General features: G+C 39.7%; 1 protein-coding gene and 1 long non-coding RNA gene across 5 annotated transcripts in view; both read right to left on the bottom strand.

Moving 5' to 3' along the window:
• CPQ (carboxypeptidase Q) overlaps positions 1–18963 on the bottom strand; it is a 462588-nt gene that overhangs the window by 184357 nt on the left and 259268 nt on the right. The gene's annotated exons all lie outside the window — the stretch shown is intronic.
• Positions 14106–18413, bottom strand: LOC139085247 (uncharacterized). Its single transcript, XR_011543446.1, has 3 exons — positions 18268–18413; positions 17612–17722; positions 14106–14245 (listed from the first exon to the last, which is right to left on the bottom strand). It is a non-coding gene; the product is annotated as an uncharacterized lncRNA (long non-coding RNA).

Genomic DNA, 18963 nt, shown 5'->3' with positions numbered 1-18963 from the left:
TCCTCCTCCCCCATCCCCCCACACCCCCCCCCCCCCATAAAGAGAAAGAAGAAAGCATCTGGGATTTTAAACTGTCACTCATTTAAATAAGAATGATCTTCCATCATTCAAACGCCTGCACAAGCTCTTAATATATAAATGCTTGTTAACAGTTCACTAGGAAGTCACATGCGAAAATGAGGTTGGAAGGGGAGAGCATCTTCTCATTGGAATAAATTATAACAAAAACACAGGTTTTAAATAATTTATAATTCCTTAAAAGCGACCTGGGTGAGGACTTTGGGTTTTGTTTGTTTTCAGACTTAGCAGAAAGCCTTCAGGCCCTGAACTCCTCAAATTAAAATCAGACCCAAATCCAAGCAAATTGTTTCTTCTCATTTGCCGCCTTCAGACTTGGAGGATAATTTTCCTTCGTCAGGGTCTGAACTTCGGAAGCCCATCTTGCAAGCAGCTTTCGGTCCATGAACAAAGTGAAGAGACCACTGCTGTTCACTGGGAGTCAGTGATGTGGAGAATCTGGCGGATCTTCAGAGCACAGTCTGGGTGGGTGTAGTCTAAACATGAGGCTGTTTGCTTTCTGTTCTGGAACTGTTGAGCACAGAGGTAAACTGCTTAACTGTGTTTGCCTGTTCGGAATACCATGGGCAGGAGAACCTGATCAAGAGGCCCATAGCTGCAAAAAGACTAACATCTGATAAACATGCGTCACTCGCAAATCACAAGGCTGCCTATCAGCTGCTAAACATGAGAGTCGCATCTCTTTCTCTTTCATGCAATCCTCTCTTATACCAAGGCCTAATTTTTGGCTTACTCTTAATTCAAAGTAGGCATATACTAGACAGCTCATAAGAAAGGACCGTTAACCCCTTAATATTGAATTTCCTGACATTTGATTTACACTACCATGCCAATGTTAACTCCATTTAATTTAATTGCTTTGGTTTACGTTCTTTTGAAAAGCACAAAGGAGGAAGGTTATTAGTGCAAAAATCCCCCAGGGTTTGGAATTGAAAGAGCACTTTTCCTTCATTCCTTGCCTCATGATATTAGAAAATGCTTCCTGAGAGTTAGAGATGGATATGGTCAACCCATAAAATTAATCGAGTAATTTGTTGGTTGTAAAACACCATGATGAACTTGAGCTATACAGGATTTGCTGGTCTGGCCCTGCATATTTTCAGTGCCTGTGTCTGTTTTAAGGTTGATGCAACTAGAGCAGATCACAACTACCTCCTGGTATAATGTATACTAAGGGATAAAGTACGGCAGGGCAGAGGAATAAACCACAATTAATCACCAAAGTGCAAATTTCACTGTACTGTTAACAGAGATGAGAAGGAATTTAGATCATCTCAGGACTGAGTTAATTTGAAAGAAAGGAAGACCTGGGGTCTAAGAAGACAAGAGAGAATGATGGAAACAACATAGCTAGCTTGATGTCTGGAGGATAAAATGCCTCTCTGATGTGTTTCTGAGCTAGGATAAGTGGAACCATGTTCTACTTCTCAGGAAAGAGCCCCTAGGATCCCTTACTTTCCCTCTCATGGGACAGTATAGAGTATTCAACACTTCATCAGCAGCACTTATTTCATAAGATGCTCATCTCCATTGTGTCCTAGGGCCACCCCCTTATACTACTCCATTCTCAGTGCAGTCTGTAAAGTGTACAAATGCAAGCCCTCAGGAACACAACAATGGGAATGAAGCCCCTGGAGCTCTGCAGGTTGCAGCCTCCCTGCCCTCTCCTTGAAGAAACCTCGTAAAACTATATAGGGCCAGTGTGACCCAGATCTGCCCTCAGTGTGCTTTGTTTCCCAGTAAAACCTTCAGTGTTAGGGAACACGCATGACCAAGCACTGCTGGACCAAGATTCTCCTGGGAGACCCTAGCTGGCTACTGGCATTGAGGGGAACAACAGGAGGGGAAGCAACCTTGTTTATCTTCCTCTCCCCTCGAATTATCAGGAAGTCAAGCAAATATTTTAATTATTCACTCTGGCTTCCCCAGGGCAGCCTCATTTAGAGCTGTAGAATGACCAGAAGGAACTCTGAGAGGTAACCTAGGACATTGCCCTCTGCCCTCAAGGCAGTATATAAAGGGAGTCACATGAAAGAATGTCATATTTAAAGTCTCAAGGAAAGATTCCGCAACTTTATTTAGAAAACTGTTCCCAAAGTTTTAGTCACAACTCTGCTATGTAAGTTTCTCATGTTGTAGCTTATGCTCATTTGGTCTTTTATTGTTCCAGCCCAGATTATATTCTATGTAAGAAATGTGGCAGATTTAAAAGAAAAAAAAAAAAAAACAGCAGAACTTATTTATAGACTTGAGGACTGACTACCAAATCCTCCTAGGAATCTACTTTTACTTCCAGTGAGGTAGCCCAGTGCCTAATACATAGTATGCAATCCTTAAATGTTTTTTGAATGAATGGATTTTTCAAAAATTTTGAAAACTTTTGGGGAAGGTTTCTTTCCCCTAAAGTGGTAGAAACAAGAAGAATAGGTTGAAGCTACAAAGAGACAGACTTGGATCTGAACTGTTCAGAGCTAGCCAAAGACGGACTAGCCTGCATTGGGGAATGAGTTCCATGCCACTGGGGATAGTCAAGCTGGATAACCAGAATGTTGTGAGAGGTGTCTGGGAATCGGGAAGGGGATTGGGCTAATTGATCTTCAAAGTACTGACAAATAAAAATGGCAAGCAATAGCATATATTGGAGTATATGAGGAAGCCATTTGGTGTAAACCTAATTCAGCCTGACCTTGTCTTTCCAAAATGGCCTGACTTAGGCCATTGAGCATGCATTGTATATCTGCTTTAGATATTCCCTATGGCAAGAACAAAGGCCCTTGAGATAAAGGTGCAACTTCCCTCCCCCTCCCAACATTGGCATTCCCTTAAGGATTTAGCATCTTTCCTTAGGCTAGAAACTGATTGCTGCACTCACCGGTGACCACCCAGCTCGAGACAATAGGCTTGCCTCCTGCTATGCTATCTGAGATAGCAGACCCATTACCTGCTGTGTCCATCAAGCACTGTGCTGACAGGGCAATCTTGTGACTATTGTGGGAGGAACATTTCAATCATATGTGAAACGTCCTGTATGGGGGTATATAACCACTCTGTATACCTCACTTCTTTGGTGCCCTTTCTTCCTTTGGGAAGAAAGGCCCCGGGCCATGGTCCTCAGATTTCAGCTCAGAATAAACTCACCCAAATTTTCATTTATAGATTGGTTATGGATTATTTTTGTCGCGAGTACCCTGTACTAGACTACAAGGCCAGTTACAACTGTCTCTAAGAGGTTTAATTAAAGTTTTCTGGGTCTTCAGAGAAGGGAGCAATCGCAGCCAGGAAGGGTAATGGTTCTCAACCTTGGCTGCACATTGTAACTATCCGAGCTTTTAAAAACACAGAGGCCCGAATCCTCTGATTTAAATGATCTGGGGTATAACCTGGGCAAAAAGATTTTTAACAGCCCCCCAACAGTACGCAAGTATAAGAAGCACTGAATTGGAAGAAATTGGAGAAGCTTCATTAAAGAAGGAGAAATTATGCCTCAGCCTTAAAGTTTGGACAAGACTTGAATAAATAGAGAGAAAGAGAGAGGCATTCCTGGCACAACCTGGTATGTGTTTGATAAATACATAATATGGAGCATTCATAAATGAACCCAAAAGGGTTAATTTACTGATTTTTGTTACAGTTCATGGTCATTTGTTCTTAGATATAAATTCTAAGTAGATTTCTTTCATGCATTCAATAAACATATCCCAAATATTTATCACTTAGTTATTTTGTCCTCAGCCCAGTGATGTGTACAGAAGAAGGAGTTCCACAAAAAGGTAAAAACGAGAAGAAAAAGGTCAATCCAATTATAAAGCGTTAGTGAAAATCTTTTTAATGGACCCAAAGTAGATGATATTCAAACTTCGACATTTAAAAGTATTAATAGAAGTTTCTTTATTTTTTAATCAATTTTATAGTGTAAATTAAGTCCATCAAACCAAGCTCTCAATAATCAGTCATTGTATCTAGTCTGGTTTTCTATCCAGCCCCTCTTCTCCAAAAGATGGGCTGAATCAAGTATTTCTCTCCCAACTTTCCATGTACAGCATCTGCTTACTAACACACTATAATTAGGAAGTGAGTGGGTGACAAAGCAAACTGTATTAGCTGTTAGAAGAGTTATGCTACATGGATGTAATCGTTCTTTGTGAAAAAAAAAATCATTGCACAAGATTTGCAAAATATTCTTTTCAAATGATAGATAATAAATCAAATGGGCATGATAAATGTCAGTACAGGGAAATTTGTAGTGGTGCTTTTGGTTGCAATATTTCTCTTGTCTACACAAATCTGCTGAAAAGAGGTTGTAGAGAAAAGGGAAGCGATATATATTCAGGAAATGAATAAGACCAATGCTAAACATAGTGCTGTGTTTCTCCCCATGAAATAGAGTAAATGCCCACTCTGGTAAACTTTACTGGAAAATGGAAAACTCTCATGCATTTCCATTTAAGGCAGTTGAGATGGCCACAGAGGTTGAAGTAGACGCTATGGATATCCCACTCCACAGCCTCTGGGCCCAACTCTGGGCTCACCTGCAGCCTTCTTGAACAGAACCTGTTCACGCCCTTGTCCTCTGCTTTTCTGCTGAGGCCTTTCTCTAGCACTAAAAGCCTGCTAGGACGGAAACCTGGAAATGAAAAGGATTTAATGCCCCAAGGTAATTTTCAACCAATGAGGACAAGAGTCAATGGATAAACACCTCAGCTTTCCCTCCTTCAGTGGGATGATTCTGAAGCACGTTCTATGAGTTTCTCAACAACTCTCCAGAAGAAATGAGCCCAGCTGCTCATAGCAATTACCTGCATCTTAATGCATCCTTTATTGCTTTTTTCCCTTCCTTGTCCCTCTTTATCTCACTTTGGCTTCCTGGAATCACCTATCAAACTACCTGCACCCAATTCTTTATTATAGGCTCTGCTTTTGAAGAATCAAACTAAGAACAGAACATTTAATCTTTTGTTATCGTCCTAGTTTGGCCAGGGAAATAACGATGCTTTGAGATGTGCTTGCATGCACACAGTAGTTGCTCAATAAATGATGGATGGATGGATGGATGGATGGATGGATGGATGGGTGGATGGATGGATAGAAAGATTGATGGATAGATGGATGGGTAGATGGATGGCATGAGTTACTGGGGACAATTAATAAAATAATAAGATTAATACTGGAGTTATGGGAAACAATAACATTTGGAGGAAAGAGAGAGAAACAGGAATCGAAGAAGGAGACTGACTTGTTCCCATTGGCCAGGTTCTAGGATCTAGATGAGGGATTCTGATGGAAGAGTGATGCCAGTGTAGAGATGAAAAGAAGGTATTTCATGAGGGAAAAGCACATTAGAAAGGTACTCTCTTGGAATACTCAGACTGTGTGTTTAACTATATAGCCACTGATGATTCAAGTTCATATTTTACAATGCTCCGCATACTTCTTTGCATCACAATCTTAACAGTTTCAGTTTAATACATTACTTCAACCTCCAGGTTAGAATTCTGATTTCCAGAGAGGATGATATGAAAAAAAAATCACGTAAAGATAGTATAGAAGCCAAGGGAAGAAAGAATATCAGCAAGTCAACCTGGTTAATTGTGCCCCATGCCCTTAAGAGGCCTAGTATGATCTCGACTGAGGGTTCATGAAGATATGGTTGAACAGTCTGCAGCCTACTACCTTCTACTTACTTTTGGCCAAAGGAAGGATGAAGATGCTCTGGTAGAGGCAGTTCTTCCAACTGCCCTCTCCATAGAGAATTCATTCTCACTGAGACATATGGAAATTGACTGAGGGGAGGGGTCAATGTTAAGGAGTGGTCTCAATTGCATAGTCCTGCCACTACCTCAATTTTGAAGGAACTGCCCTCTCCATAGAGAATTCATTCTCACTGAGACATATGGAAATTGACTGAGGGGAGGGGTCAATGTTAAGGAGTGGTCTCAATTGCATAGTCCTGCCACTACCTCAATTTTGAAGGTGAGCTAATCTTATGGGATACGCCACCCAACCCAGCACCAGAGGACTGTTCTGACCCTGTCTTGGACACTCTGAACCCTCTGCACACCATGGGGTCTAGTCAAAACCAACCATATATGCACTCATCTAAAGAAATTGCCTCTTCAAGCATATTATGATCTGTGTTAAGTATTCAAGTAAAAGGAGACAGAGGTAACTATGAGGAATTTGGTAAAAATTGTTACAGATAAGTAGCATCATTGTATTCAATCAGAAAAGGATGAAATATTTAAAAGCCTTTCAAGTTCAGAGAGACATTGATTTGAAAGCTGTAATACATTTTTACTTCTTTTTAAACAAAACACAACTCTATTACATAGGGTCATGAAGAACAGGAAAACAATGAATTATCCCTGCCTCATGTTAGGACCACCGGTCAGTCAAATAGTTTCCAATCTCATTTGGCAGCTCAGGCTGAGTACATGGAATTCACAGCCGTCTATCCCCTTCCAAAAGGAAAAAGAGAAACAAATGAAGGGGTTAATCCTTGCTTTCTGATGAGCTCCCACTGTCTAAATCATATCCTGCTGAACAAACAGCTTTAAAGGCTCTGTTTGCAAAAAGCATTTTGATTATCATCCAAAGTTTTGGGGTTTTTTTCCAAACACTCTACTTATGTCATCTTGTAAAACAGACAGTTGGGAAAGTATTAGGGGCTGAGCCTGGTTAGGAAGAATGGGTTGTCATAGTTACTGTTTTATAAATATGGGCTCTGGATCAATTCCAATGCTGATTATTCTTAGGAAACATTTTTCTAATTAGATGGCCAGAGAATTAAAGTTACATACTCTGTGTTGTCACACAAGAATAACAAAGGTTTCTGAAATTAAAAAATTTAATTTAATTTAAAAAGACAATTTTTAAAAATTATTGCCACTCTTAGGGTTGGAAAAATAGGAGCAATCTCCATTTCTTGAAGCAGAATTTTTAGTGAAAAATATATAATACACACAAACTTCTTTAAATTGTAGTCTAAAGATAATAGGGAAGAAATCTCAAATCAAAGTCGTTACTTAAATATCCCCTCCCTGTATATTCACTTTTCCCCCAAGATATTTCCACATACAAGCAAACAGTTATAACTTTATTAATAACTATGATAATAAACTAAGATTGTATAAGACCAGTAATATCAGATTGCTCAATATATTATTTTGAGGCAAGCTTTTTCAAATTTCTATGGAAATCTTTCTGAGCATGAAGGAAGACACTGAAAGTTTAATCTGGGGGCAGGGGAAGGGAGGTTTTCAATACAGCAAAGAAGCTACAGCGTAATCTCGCAGAAAGGAGAGGCCTCCCTGGCTCCTTAGCCAACAGGCTTCTGTTCAGCTGCATCTTTCTAGGTGAACAAGTTAACTCCTATCTCAAAAACTCATATCCAAAGTCGAGTGCTCAGTATATATTTGTGAATAAATGAACAACTGAAAGTTGATCTAACCACATGGAATGGCTTAAAAACAGAAAAAATCAATAGGCATATCAATATTTCATTCTTCACTTGCAGGGGAACAATGACAGAACATTGAAACACTTTCAGTGTTGGAAGCTGAGTAATAAATAAAAATACTCTCTTTTCAGATTTGGCAAGTTTGCTGTTTTCTTCATCCCAGCATTAGGCAGAAATCCACAGTCAACAGTAGTAACCTGTCAGCGGTAACCAGACTGCACTCATGATCACTGGAGAGAAAGTGAGAGTCACGGTGGTAAAGTGAAAGAGAAGGGGATTTAAATCAAATAGCCTGCTTCACATCCCACCAGCCTCCTGAGCAGCTGTGTGTTTGTATAGACTCTCTGAGTCCCAAGAGCTTCATCTGTAAAATGGAGTTAACAGTAACACTTACTTTATAGAGCAGGGTGAGATTCAAATGATGTGTGAACTACAAGGAATAAAATAAAATTAGAAATTTCAGAGTAAATTTTGTTCCTCAGTGCCAACTGTGTTAGTTTCCTAGGGCTGCCACAACAAAACCCCACAGACCAGGTGGCTTAAAAAACAGAAGTTTATTTCCTCACAGTTCTTGAGGCTGCAGGTTTAAGATCAAGGTGCCAGCAGGTTGGGTTTCTCCTGAGGCCAATCTCCTTGGTTTGCAGTTGGCCGCCTTGTCTATCTCTTCACAGGGTTGTTCCTCTGTGCACGCGTACCCGTGATGTCTCTCTGTGTGCCCCAATTTCTTCTTCTTATAAGGACATCAGTCATATTAGATTAAGGCTCACCCTAAGGCCTCAATTTAACTTAATCACCTCTTTAAAGGCCGTATTTCCAAATACAGTCACTTTCTGAGGCACTGGGGGTTAGGGCTTCAATGGATGAATTTTGAGGGAACAGAATTCATTCAGCCCATAACACCAACTAAATATAAGCTTTAATATAAAAATGTGGTGAGGGGATAGGAATTGAAACAATGCTGAAGGCTGATCTGCTGACTAATTAGCAGAATGCCAGGGTTAAATTATAGCATTTAGAGAAAACAATATATTATAATTGTTAAGAAAACAAGTCCATTACCAAATAACACATTTATTTACACCGATGGCCTCACAACATTAACAGCTAAATGGAGTAGCTAACAGACTTCAGATCATAAGAAATGATTCGTTTAGCTGCTCTTTTCCTTGGCTGCCAGAATGCAATCTTTCAATTTAATAGTGCTCGGTGAAGAAAGTACACTGCTTCCCCACATTGCTAAACTTTCTATGCCCAATTCCCAACCCCAACCCCCAAATTGTTTTCACTAAACCTGTTCAAGTTATTTTAGACAACTATCAAATACTTGCTTGGCATTATGTTAACTGTCATGAAAGATGATAATAAATACAGCTAATATTTATTGAAAGCTTACCACATGCCAGGCATTATGATAAGTGTTTTACATACATTATCTTGTTTTATCTTCATACAACCCAATAACGTATGTATTGTTCTTATCTCAATTTTAATATAAAGAAAGTCAGGCTCAGAGAAGTTAACGATTTACCCATTTGGTCAGTGAAGGAGCTAAGATTCAAACTCAGCTCTGTCTAATTCCAGAGCCCATATTCCTAATTGTTACCTCATGCAGTTTTCTAATCTTAACCCTAACTGGACTTCTAAGTTTATTCCATCACTAAAATGATTATTTCTAAAGATTAGGCCACACCAAAATCACAGCAAATTTGCACAGAAATAATATTAAAGTATGAAAGATGCCTCTATCTAACTAGAAAAATCCAGTTCTTTTGGGACTCTCCCAAATTATAGCATCCTCAATTTCCCAGAATTCGTTTCCAGGTCACCCAAGAATACCTCCTAGAGGTAGCATAGTTCTGGAGCATAAAACTGGGTCAAAACTTGGGAATGTGAGATTCTAGTTCAGCCCAACATTATCATTTAACTTCTCAAATGGTGCCTGAGCAAATATAATATATTTCAGAGGTTTTAGTGCATGTTCAGAGTTAATGTGGCAAACACAATGCTGTTCACTTATTCTTAGATTCAACAAGCATGTACTGAGAACCCCCAGCAGAGTCAGGCCTATGCGAGGCTCATGGTGCACACACGTTAGTTAGATGTGGTCCCTGCCTAGGTGGGCTCACAGCCCAGTGGGGAAAATGAACAGATGGATTACAACAGGGTACGGCATGTGCCCTGAACAGGTACAGTTGGCATGCTATGGAAGCCAAGAGCAAAGTAACTTACTTTTCTTGAAGGATACAGGAGTATCTTCTCCAAAGAAGTAACATGAGCTGGGTCTAGTGTGAGTCACAGAATATGGAGACCAGACATGAGATCTCTTGTTTAAGTTGGGGCTCCCTTTTCTTTTCAAAATCACCTCCCTGAAAACAATCTACAGCCCAAGAAACACAAAAACTCCATCTTTGATGAAATTTAAAGACATCTGTAACACTGAACCACACTAAGTGAAGGTGCAAAGCACTTTCTTACTGACTTGGCAGAGTAAAGCAAGAGGAACCTGTGTGCCTGCAGACGTTAGGCCCAAGAGAAACAAGCTGCCTTACTGCAGAGAACCTAAGGGAGGTACAGGAATTAGAGGTACCAGCTACCTCCGAAGCAGGGGTGAGACACAGAATTGAAAGAAGGAAGTTTGCTTGAAAGTATTTATGAAAAGCATGAACACCTCCAGGTCCCTACTCCCTTCATGCCCACTCAAGCAACTGCAACCCACATTCTCTCAATGCCAGCAAACAGGAGTGTAAGTCTCATAGAAGGTAAGTCAGAAAGACTTTTTTATTTAGTCACTTTTTAATTTTTTTTTAAAATTTTTTATTTATTTACTCAGTGACCTGGGCATAGTGGAAGGTGGGGTAAGGCACCAACCCGAGAACAGGGAGATTAAGTGAAAGACTGTATGTAAAACAATGAGACCCCCAGTCTCCTTTTCCATCCAGTTCCCAGATATCAGCAGCCTTACTCCCGGCTCTGCATAGTTATTCTCAATGAAGTAGCCCAGAAAACAGAAGCTCCTGGGAGATGAGGATGGGAGTGAGAAGAACTGAAAATTATCTAATAAGTATGATAAGTTGTGGGAAAAAATGTTGTAGGATGGGAGACAGAGAGAGGTACAAAGAATGAAGTAATTATTAATTTCAGGATTTTTTAAAATAAGAAAATAAATAATGTAAACATTGAAAATTGATTTAAATCTTAAAATTATTTTATCAAGGTCACATTGGCTTATAACATTGTGTAAATTTGAGGTGTACGTTATTATACATCAGTTTCTGTCTAGACTATTTCATGTTCACCACCAATAGTCTAGTTTTTATCCATCACCATACACATGTACCCCTTTACCCCTTTCATTCTCCCTCCACTCTCTTCCCCTCTGGTAACCACCAATCTGTTCTCCTTATCCACATGTTTGTTTATCTTCCACATAAAAATGAACTCATATGGTGTTTATCTTTCTCTGGCTGGCTTATTTTGCTTAGCCTAATATCCTCAACGATTTCATTTTGAAAAATTGTGAAATAACTATGTTGCAAATAAATGAGCCCAGAGAAGGAGGTGAAATAAAGCTAAATTTTCATCTACAATAATAGGAAATCAATGGATAATGTTTAAACTTGGTGTCTCAAGAGATAGCTATGAAGCATATTATTTAGATGTATGGATATAAACAGCTAAGAGTTCTTAAGCGTTGCTCTTAGGTCAGGATGGAGTGAGCGTAAGAGAAGGGACTGCCAGTTTTTATTATAAGCCTTTCAGCACTATTTGACATCTTTAGCTATGTACCTAACCCTTGGATAAATCTAAAACTACTTTTTTTTTTTTTTTTTTTGCTAAGGAAGATTAGCCCTGAACTAACATAACATCTTTTGCCAATCTTTCTCTCTCTTTTTTTTCTTGAGGAAGATTATCCCTGAGCTAACATCTGTGCTAGTCTTCCTCCACTTTATATGTGGGTTGCTGCCACAGCATGGCTGCTGAGTGGTTTATGTCCACGCCTGGGATCAGAACCCAGACTGCCAAAGCAGAGCAGACTGAACTTAACCACTATGCCATGGTGGGCCAGCCCCCTAAAACATAACTTTTAACAGATAACGGTGTGAAACAACTCCACCGCAGAAGGTGGGGGAATAGGGTACTCATCTAAGTAACTTTGGAAATGAGTGGAATCCATAAGGCTAAAGGTAAAATGAATTGCACTCTAAGCACTGTGCTCTAGTTGATAAAATTGTTTCCCACAGGGGTATAAGTTAACAATGCTGAAACAATACATGTATACTGGAACTGAACAAAAAGCAAATGAGTGACGGGTGGTGGGAGCCAGATTTCTCATTGTTAGGGTAGCAGGTTACAGAAAAGCAAGAGGACAAAGCTAGAATGTGGTGAAGGATTAGAGTTGGAGACATAAGCATGAATTTGTGTTTAGCTTACTATAGATACAGATGGTTACATATAGAAATACTTATAGATACGTGTATATAAATAGGTTGGATACAAACATATATTTCCTTGCTCTGTCAGCTGAGAGGACCTAGAAGCAATGATACCCCAGTAGTAGCAAGCATACCTAGTGCCAGATCTTGATTTGTAATGCCATTTGCCAATAAAAAGAACTAGGGCTCCTTGGAGAAATGGCTGATCCTAGAACTGTGGAAGGAAATATGCAAGATAAGCCCAGAGCATCTTGTACTGCCAGAAAGCAAGGAAGTGCTAGAAAAAACCCCCACCAATAATAGGAGTATGAAACAAGAGACAAAGGGACACAGGAGCCAACTGAAAGAGCTTCCAATGGCCAAAATCAGAACAATTTAAGCAACAAAATAAATAAAGCAGTATTAGATTATAACCCAAAGTGTAGAATATATATCCATGCATCCATACTAATATAAGTAAATGACTGAATAAGTAGATAGATAGATAATGAAAAACAGTCAAATCTGCTGTGCAGAAGAACTACAAATAATTTATATAGATACTCCACCCTTAAGGAGGTGGAGCATAACTCTCCAACTCCTTAAGTGTAGGCCATACTAAGTGACTTCCTTCCAAAGAATACAGTATATAAAGGGAGGAAAAACTAACTTTAAAACGGAGAAAACTGGCAAGCATTACGTCAGTCAGGTTTTCAAAGTCAACATAACAGTGATATCATGTTGTTAGTATGTACCCTTGATATGATGTGATGAGAATGGCACTTTACCTCTGTAGTCTTCCTCCCAAAAGCACATCCCCTTAGTCTAATCATTAGAAAAATATAATACAAATTCCAATTGAGGGACAGTCTATAAAATATCTGATCTGCGCTCCTCAAAACTGTAAAGGCCATCAAAAACAAAGAAAGTCTGAGAAGCCATCACACCAAGAGGAGTCTAAGAGATGAGATTTCTAAATGAAGTTGTGGACTCCAGGATAAGATCCTGGAACAGGAAAAGGCTATTAGGGAAAAACTGAAAAAATGTGAATAAATTCTGGGTCAACATCAATATTGGTTCATCAGTTGTGACAAATGTACCATACTTATGTAAGATGTTAATAGTAGGGAAAACTGAGTGTAGGCTGTATGGGAACTTTGTACTATTCTCACAATAGTTCTGTAAATTTAAAGCTGTTGTGAAATAAAAAATTTACCTAAAAAGAGATTATCGTCATAAATTTCCATAGTTTCTGCTCTAACTCTCCATTTTATTTTATTTTATTTTTTATTTATTTTTTGTTTGTTTGTTTGTTTTAAGATTGGCACCTGAGCTAACAACTGTTGCTAATCTTTTTTTCTTCCCCTATTTTTTTCTCCCCAAATCCCCCCAGTACATAGTTGTATATTTTAGTTGTGGGCCCTTCTAGTTGTGGCACATGGGACGCCGCCTCACCGTGGCCTGATGAGCGGTGCCATATCCACACCCAGGATCCGAACCCCGGCAAAACCCTGGGCCGCTGAAGTGGAGTGCGCAAACTTAACCACTCGGCTGTGGCGTTGGCCCCTAACTCTCCATTTTAAATTCACAAATTTCTACAACTCTTGGGAGAAATGAAGTGGTATAAGGAAGAATATAATTTGGTTTAATTCACATCCGTGATATCCCTTTGAATTCTAGAACTTTCTGAACTGTAGGCAACAACCTTCACTATGCTTTCAACATGCTGCAAGCCATCATGACATATAAATGGGCGCTAGAAGATGGAGCCTATATCAGGACATTTCGTCAGGAAACAACAACAAATTTTGGCCAACTGGGACAAAAGAAAGAGATTTATTGGAAAAATACAGGGCAGCTCACAGAATCTAAGGTAGAGCTACCCAACCAGGCTTCATAAAGGACGGGAAGCAGGCAGCTTGAAGGCAGGCAGCGGGATTTCCTGCCTTCTCTTCAGAAAACTCCCTTGAGAGGAATCAAGGGTTTCCGTTTCCATTCTAGAGAGACTGCTCAAAACTAAAATTCTCAGAACAGAGAGAGAGAGTCTGGGTAGCCTGATTTGAACCCTGTGACCTCCTCCAGGTAGAATAGAGTGGAATATCTTAATTGGGATGCTACTTAGCCTGCATGCAAAGTGGGAGAGAAAGTTCTCTCGAGTAACTAAGGTGCTATTTCCAGAAGAAGAGGAAGTAGACACTCAGTAGGCCAAGACATCAGCTGTCCACTGCAGTTGTTGCTTCAAGGAACTTACAGTCCAAAGGGAAGGCTGAGGTGAGCAGGATATTTGGACCCAGACATCCTGAAACAGAGGATAGTGGTGGCATGTTACAAAGCAGAGAAGTGGAGCCCTCAAGAGAGGAATCTTCAAGATCCGTCCTCAGTATGGGGAGCATGCTGATAGAGGACACAGAGTCAAACAACTGTGAGCTCCTCGGGGAAGGAACATTCAATGAGAAATAAGCATGGAGGAACTCAAATGACTTACAATTCACCAATGAAGAGAGCAGCCCATTTGGTCTACATGGGTGGGTGGTGTGTTTTATTTCCTCTTTTGCAAATCTTATTTTTAGAGTGATTTTTTTTTTTAGAATATGCACAAATTCATGAATGAAAAAGAAGAAGTTTGTTCAGTCATAGGCATGCTTCCAATGATCAACCATGGTTATTTTGGTGTTCATCATTTCAGCTGCAGACCTCTGGGTACACAACGTGCACACTCCTAGAGCAGCAAGTTACAGACACTTCAGGGAGCTTGTATCCCCCTCTCCTATATGCAAAGAGCCTTGGACACAGGAAAGATACTGAAAAAGATCCCTCTTAAGGCCCTAACTCTTAAAAACATAGGCCCCTGCAGTGGCAGGATGGAAAGGGCATCTGCAAGCATCAGTCCTCATTGGGCAAGTCAGCACTCAGGAACACTCAACAGTTCTCTGGCTCTTTAGTTACTCCCCCCTTTCATGTCATGTGAGGCAGGCAAAGCAGATAACCCAGGAATCCAGCGTCTTGTGTCACAATCCATCTCTTCTGATAACTTAGATTTCCCTCTGATTATTCCATCAGTGATTTCAATACCAGAATGCCAGCTGCAGTAAGTAATTTTTCCCATTTTTGACTGCAAGATGGACCATAATTGGCAGAAATACATCCCACAAGTCAGTCTGTAGCCTACGATTTAGGCTTACATCAACAAATTCCTCCAAACTGCCAAGTGTTATTCCATCTGAGCAATCGCCTTATTCCTGGCATCCTAGCATGCCACGTCCTGTTCTAGACACTGGAGGTGGGAGCCATTTATGGCTAGTTGGAGTCAGCAAACTCAGTTTGAAACTAGCCTGGTGGAATACTGACCAAAAACCCCTTACTATAATTTTAAAGTAAATCATCCCAAAATGATAAAGCAAGTTCAGGGCTATATTTCTCTCACTGAAAACTAAGAAGTTTAACGGGAAGGAAATGCCAAAGCTGCAGGGAAAATTACTATTACAAAAGCTGTATTTCAGATTCCTGAACACAAGTCAATTACATTTCCTAAACCTGTTCAAAGGATAGATAAAATGCCAGCCAACCTCACAGTGTTTATGTCTATTAATTTCCTACTGCCAATATTTGCTGAAAGTACCACAGGGGGCTTCCTAGAACTCTGTATAAGACCCTGTTCTTGTCCTTCCACAATCTTACTACCATAGCTATAAATGGCTCTGTGATGGAGGCATTCAAGGAACAAATCAAAACTTTTTTTTCTCATATCTAGTTTGTAGAAACTACCGCTGCCTTTTTATAGCTATAAAATCCTTGGAATATACTGTCTCCTTTCACAAAACTAATCAAAACAGAAAACAAACAGAAACCTCAAACCCAAAGAGAGGTGAAGTTTCTTTACAAAACATTGCAGGTACTCAATAAATGTTTGTGAAATTAATTTAAGAACGAAACTATAAGCAGCACTTATATAACTTGTCTATTGAAAAGCAAGTAAATTTGTTTTGGCTATGTACCCAAACTTACCACCACAGTCCCCCAACACACACATGGCACAATTATGTAGAGAAGCTTGAACACAATGAAAAGAATAGGAATTATTTTCTTTAAAAGCCATTTATAATCACTTTGTAAATCTAACATGTGTTTAGTAAGCATTATTTTGCAATTTCTTTTCAGTGGTGTTCAAGGTGATCATGTGGGTATGTAAACAGTAAAGTAATGGTTAAGAAGTAAATGACCATAATATCGTTTTTTGGTAAAGTTTTCAGCAATCAGCAAGACTTTAGACTGAATAATAATAATTTATAAATAACTAGACAACCACAAAAATTCCCTTCAATCGCCTCTTTGAAATTTTAGCTGATGAAGAATTCTTCTGAAAGATGGAAAATAGGACATTTACAAAATACAAACAATTTACTCTCCATCCTGAGATTACAACTTGGAGTCTTGGCTAGAAAGGGAATTGGAAAGTATCATCCCATAAAGCTTGAAAGCTTATAACGGGTGGGGGTCCCAAACACTGAATTGAGAGAGGAGACTAATCCATTTAATTTGCTTTTCCAACACCTCGCACATCCCACCTTCTCCTTGAAAGAATAGGGTTATGGCAAAGCCTCTCACTTTCGTTTGGAATTAACTTATTCACCACCTTGCGTTGGGGAAACACATGGAGTTCACAACTGGAGAGCAGATAGATATTTGTTCTCCTGGAAACATCATAAGGATGATGTGGTTGGATCAGTAAGACTTGGGAAGACTGAGCAAAAAGCAAGGGGGCATGTGTGCTATGACCACCTTTTTAAATGCTGCCAGCCCCACCAGCAGTGTGGACAATGGCCCACGTGTAAGGTATATCTGGAGCTACACATGGTTGCCTGATTGCCTTGCTCAATGCTTCTGCATATTCAGTAGAATCAAAGGATTTAATAGAGTCCTCTACATATCAGAGAGTAATATTACCATTTCCCCATGAATAGCATTTCGTAAGCTTCTCATTTCTAAGAGAAGAAGGGTGTACACACATTTGTGCACACGAGCTCGTGCGCATGTGTGATAGAAGGAGAGAAGCAAGGAGAAAGCAGAGGAGAAAACTGTTGGTCCTGGCCTCACCAGAATCCGGGATGTCATCAGCAGATGAGATGTCTGTGTGTGACATGTTTTGCACATTCTCTTAATCAGAGTGCTACTGTCCCACTGTTTCCCCTAACACTGGGCTCAAAACAGCCCCATTTACAGATAAAAAGAGGAGGTTTCAGAGGAGAGCATATGGAATCATTCTGTGTAGCTAAGGCAGATTTGATCTGTGAGACTATTTAAAGATTCTAAGCCTGGAGCAATATAACTGGGTTGTTTCTCTTAATACTCCTTCGAGGTAGGTCAGATTCTACCATTCCCTTCAAAGAACTGGCAAAGGAATTCACATTCCTTTATTTTAGCATTATTTCTATAAAACTCTAAAAAAAACCACAACCCTATATAAAGTCATGAATTTGGTTGGTGCATGCCTGATTTAATATAATTACAAAAAAATAATAACCTGTTTATATGCCCCCAAGTCCTCAAAAATCCCCTTATCTTTTAATGTACTTTTTAATAAGCATTTTTAGTCATTATTATTATACTGGAGCTTTTAAATTTTTCTGACATTAAAAGGCTAGATTAAAACAAACAATATACTCACAGAGATGTACTTGGCACATAGAGGATATTTTCATATTCATACGCAAGACAACAGAGAGCATGCCTTTCTTGCTGCCTTGCTCACAGTGAAGGGATAAAAAATGAAAGTAACCTGCAGTGAAAATTTACTCATGTTATAAGACTTGACTTCTAAAGTAAGGTAAAAAACTTTTAAAATAATATTTTTTATCTCTTTCAACAAAATGCATGCATTTCATATGTCATAAGTATCCTGAATGACCTTTGTCCAGCTAGAGCTTCCTAATGAGGAAAAAACATCACAAATGAATCACTCTTCTGGTTCTAGGGAGCGAGATCAGGCAAAATGCCTGTCTTGAATTATAGCTCTTTGAATGTGGCAGCTCATCTGATTCTCACGGCACCAGTGGGTGGGTGGGTACCATTATCGTCACTTTACAGAAGCGGAAAGTGAGGTTCAGAGAACTCATATGAGGTGACGCAGTAAGGCCACAGTGCCAGGACTTGATCCCAGATCTGGTTAACTCTACAGCCCTTGCTATTACCTTCTGAATAATGCTGCCCCTCTGCTGCTTTATAAACCTGGATTCAGTAAAATGCCCACAGAAATAGCAGAAATAATGGGAAAATCAGACTAAATCAGGTTATATAAGAAAACCTCAGAATGTCAATATTTACATTTTTAAAATTTGCATGCTTTTCTGCACCTGGTCCATAGGAGAGTTTCCAAGATTAAAAGATTTAGTTTTACTGCCAGAAAGGACTGTTTTTCAGGAAGCCTGCTTATTATATAGCAGGCCTGGATGGCTCAGTGACAGCATGACAGGAGGAGCATGGGAGAATCTGAATGTAAGTGAAACTCATTGTGATGTCGCCATGACCAAGAATCATTAACCACAGTGTGCGGGAAAGACAAAACACATGGCCTAGAAGCTGAGAAAGTGCAAAGGGGACTCCACCTTTGGACAGGGCACTGGAACACAAAGGCAAGCACAGGCTCACAGACTCCTCTTGCTGAGCTCTCAGATGCCCATTTGAGTAAATGCATCAGCCTGACCCTTATGGGCTCAGACCTGAACTTGGCCAGTAACAAATGACTCGGATGGTCTCATTTATAAGCTGCATTTTTGAAGTAGCAAACTACTCACTCACATGATGGAGCAAGGGCCTTTTCTGGTTGTTGTCTTGTAAGTTTGGTTTTGTTTGGTAACTACTCCTATTGGAAACCTGCTGTCTCTTGCTCTACCTCTAGTTACCCTTGGGATCCTTCTGGTGGCTAGAAAGCACTTGGGCCACAAAATATTAATACAACTCAAGGAAACTGTTTTGGTCTTCTTGTAGCATCCTCATCCTAAAAAAAACCTAACTACGAAG

Source organism: Equus przewalskii, chromosome 8, assembly GCF_037783145.1.
Source record: "Equus przewalskii isolate Varuska chromosome 8, EquPr2, whole genome shotgun sequence".
Taxonomy (NCBI): Eukaryota; Metazoa; Chordata; class Mammalia; order Perissodactyla; family Equidae; genus Equus; species Equus przewalskii.
The sequence above is the reverse complement of the archived record's forward strand: the minus strand, read 5'-3'. Positions and strand labels throughout refer to the sequence as shown.